This window comes from Borostomias antarcticus (genome assembly GCF_949987555.1).
Source record: "Borostomias antarcticus genome assembly, chromosome: 20".
Classification (NCBI taxonomy): Eukaryota; Metazoa; Chordata; class Actinopteri; order Stomiiformes; family Stomiidae; genus Borostomias; species Borostomias antarcticus.
In genome coordinates, this window is record NC_140253.1 from 8,372,047 (window position 1) to 8,375,989 (window position 3,943).

The following is a 3,943-nucleotide window of genomic DNA, read 5'->3' on the forward strand; positions in this document are numbered from 1 at the left end:
GAGAGGCTAGCGAGGAGGCCCCTTCTCTCCTTATCCAGAGGGGAAGGGGGGGTACCAGAAAGAGAGGGCTAGTTACATAAACAACGAGTGGGAGAAGCTGAATGAGAGAGACAAGGGAAATACTCTTAACGAGATAAAAGATTCTATTTCGCTGGAGCAAAACGTATTCATTATTCCCCCCAAAAAGAGATAATCAGATTCTTTCAGACTTTTTTTAAAGAGACTAAGAGGGCCAGAGAGAGGGAGCGAGAGAGAGAGAGAGAGAGAGAGAGAGAGAGGGAGCGAGAGAGAGAGCGAGAGAGAGCGAGAGAGAGACAGAGCGAGAGATAGAGAGAGAGAGAGAGAGAGAGAGAGAGATAGAGAGAGGGAGAGAGAGAGAGAGGGAGCGAGAGAGAGAGCGAGAGAGAGCGAGAGAGAGCGAGAGAGAGTGAGAGAGAGAGAGAGAGAGAGAGAGAGAGAGAGAGGGAGCGAGAGAGCGAGAGAGAGAGAGAGCGAGAGAGATAGAGCGAGCGAGAGACAGAGAGAGAGAGAGCGAGAGAGAGCGAGAGAGAGAGAGAGAGGGGTCCAGGGAAGGCCCTGCAGCCTAGACTTAAGACCTGCGGCTCTGCCGTCTCATTTGCATACCAACGACGAGCCCAGACGGCAGACGGGCCGCCGGCAGCGAGGTGTGACCCGGCCCAGACGTGCACGGGGTCTCCCCGCCGGTGTCCCAGGGGTCAGGGTGTCCCTGACGGTGACACCGGCACGCACGCGGGTGTCGGATAGCACATTAATAGCCTCGTTTCGCAGCTCTTTTATGCGCCGAGAGAAAGAGAGAGAGAGAGAGAGAGAGAGAGAGAGAGAAGAGGCCTCTTTTCTTCCCCGCTGTGAGTTCCAGGCCGCCGGTGGTGTGTGTGTGTGTGTGTGCGGACGCTGGTATTTTTAGATGGTTGTGAACCCAAAGGAACCAGAGGAGTAATTATACCAACATTCTGAAATTGCAGGCACATATTGGGTTAGGGCTTCCTGTGTGTGTGTGTGTGTGTGTGTGTGTGCGTGTCTTGTTTGCGAGGGACTAATCTCATGTTTAAAGCCTAGCCATTCAAAAGACAGCAGACCCATTGAAATGTAGATAACAGATACAAACAGGTAGCCTACCAACCCCCCAAACGAGGTTCCGTGGAGAGGTTGGGGGGTGGGTCCTTTCTGGAGACACAACCCCCTCCCACTACCGCCCCCACGAACCCACAATTCATTGCATGGCGTCCTAAACTCACTGTCATGAGACATGAAACGACATGACGTGGCCTTCATGACCCAAAGTCACAGTCAACGACAGCAATGACAACGACCACAAGTGAATGCATGAATAAAAATAAGCAACGATGTGGACAGCTGCCGTTCACAAAGACAAACTAGAATATTCTTTTCCTTCGTCGTCTTCTTGTTCCTCTCCTGTGTTTATATGCAGGAAGCAGACATGGGCAAACAACTTAACAATAGAAGAATACGCCCCCCACACACACCCTCACACACACACACACACACACCCTCACCCTCACACACACACGTACCAAGTTGACATCACCGTGAATAGCATACAATATTAGACCCCGACGCACCAAAACAAGCATGCGCTGACGCACAGACGCACGCACGACTCCCAAATATTTAGCAAAATCACTTTTGTCACACCCACAAAACGTTCCTCAATGTTGCGGTTCCTCAATGTTGCGGTTCCTCCCATCCTGTACTCAGAACGAGGCGGCCGAGCCCGAGAATGGACCCACGGCTCTGGCCCGACGTTTTCTCCCCCGCCCACTGCCGTCTCTCGGTGACTGCATCACTTCCTGTCCGTTCGGCTTCCTCAGAGGAAGTGTAGCGGAGCGGCGCTGAGGTGGCCGCCCCGCCACGAGGCCACGCCTCCGTTTGTTCCGTCTCCAGATACTGGCGGGGTGAGGCGGCTCGCAAGACAAACACTCGCCCCCCCGGTCATTGTGCGTGCCGACTGCCGCCGGCCGCCTCGCGGTTCATGGAATACACGCAGGACGGCGAGCGGTGCGGTCGCAAAGCGCTTTGAACTGAATTATTTTATTACTTTGAGTTCAACTCCAGGTTAATTCACGTTGACGGCCCGATCGGATATCTGACGTCGGCTGAACTACCAGGTTTGGTACTGACGTTTTCGAACTGAAACGTTTTGACCCGAGTGACTTCCAGGGACTGCTGGGAGCACAAACAGGAGGCTAACATTCCTCTGGCCGGGGCGGCACATAAACAAACAAACAAACAAACAAACAAACAAACAAGGGACACACCGCCCCCTGAGGGGACTGCCCTGACCCCGTCCTCGCTTCCGCACCCCTCCCCGTCCCTGGGCCCGCCCAAAGACCGCGCAGACGCTTCAGGCCTTGCACGGCTTCAAAACACACACACACACACACGCACACACACACACACACACACACACACACTCCCCAGCTGGAATGGGCCGGTATGTGAACCCAAGGCCTGGGTCACAGCTCCCCCGAGGCCACGCAGGAAGTCTGAAGGATGTCGGTCAAACTGGGGGGAGGGTGGGACAGACAGACAGACAGACAGACAGGCAGACAGACAGACAGACAGACAGGCAGACAGACAGACAGACAGGCAGACAGACAGAGACACACACAGACAGACAGTCAGAGAGACACACAGACAGGCAGGCAGACAGACAGGCAGAGAGACACAGACAGGCAGACAGACAGGCAGGCAGGCAGGCAGAGAGACAGAAAGGCAGGCAGAGAGACACACAGACAGGCAGACAGACATGCAGACAGGCTGGCAGGCAGACAGACAGGCAGGCAGGCAGACAGGCAGTGTGGTGTCGTTATGAGGGCCAAGACAGGAGCGACGAGCCAGACTCTGTCACACCATCTACAACAAGCTTGTCTGTAAAAGACAGTATGTAATAACAGATGTGTGCTCGCTTTCAAGTAGGAGCATGTTGTCATTGACATGAAACACAGGCAACTCTGCCAAGAGGACTTACATCAAAATGAGAACATTCTGAAACAGCTCTTTTGGATGGTTTCTTGCCCTTAAATTGAGAGAGACCAGGAACAGAGAAAGATCAGGGGGAGAGAGAATGAGAGAGAGATCAGAGAGAGAGAGAAAGAGAGAGAGAGAAAGACAGAGAGAGAGAGATCAGAGAGAGACAAGTGTGACTTGACGAGACCCTGACCAAAGCTAGTAGGGATCTCGTCTGGACCAGGGGAGGGTTTTCCTGCGGGATCTGTGTCAGAGTTGAGGCTGTTCAGGGGGCAGACGGCCCTCAGCTCTCTCTCTCTCCTCTCTCCCTCTCCTCTCTCTCTCTCTCTCCCTCTCCTCTCTCTCTCTCTCTCCCTCTCCTCTCTCTCTCTCCTCTCTCTCTCTCTCTCCTCCGCTTCTAAAATTACCAGGCGGACGGCACCCTGCTGTATCTCTCCCACTGGCTCACCTCCCCTCCTCTCCTGGGCCTTCTTTCCCTCTCTCCCTCTCTCTCTCTCTCTCTCTCTCTCTCCCTCTCTCTCTCTTCAATCTCTTCACGTCCGGCCGTCCTCCTCTTCCCTCCTTTTTCCTGCAACAGGAAGTTCTCACAATCGCTGGCCGCCGCTTCCCCTCGGAGGAGGTAGAGGAGTCTAGCTCGGCGAGGCCCGCGAGCCGTGAGCCAGGACCAGCTAGCACCCAACCACCCCTCCTCCTCCTCCTCCTCCTCCCTCCTCCTCCTCCTCCTCCCTCCTCCTCCTCCTCCCTCCTCCAACGACTTTCAAACGCTCTGCTATCCAGCCACCTTGGTAAACAATTGAATGGAGAGTCAAGGTGTTGGGATTGAGCGCACGGTTTTTATCGGGCGGCGAGATCAAAGGCGGCGGTTTAAAGTCGTCAGGTGAGAGGAGCACTTTCGGCTCCCCCGAACTAAACGGGGGCGGGGGGCTTTATCGGC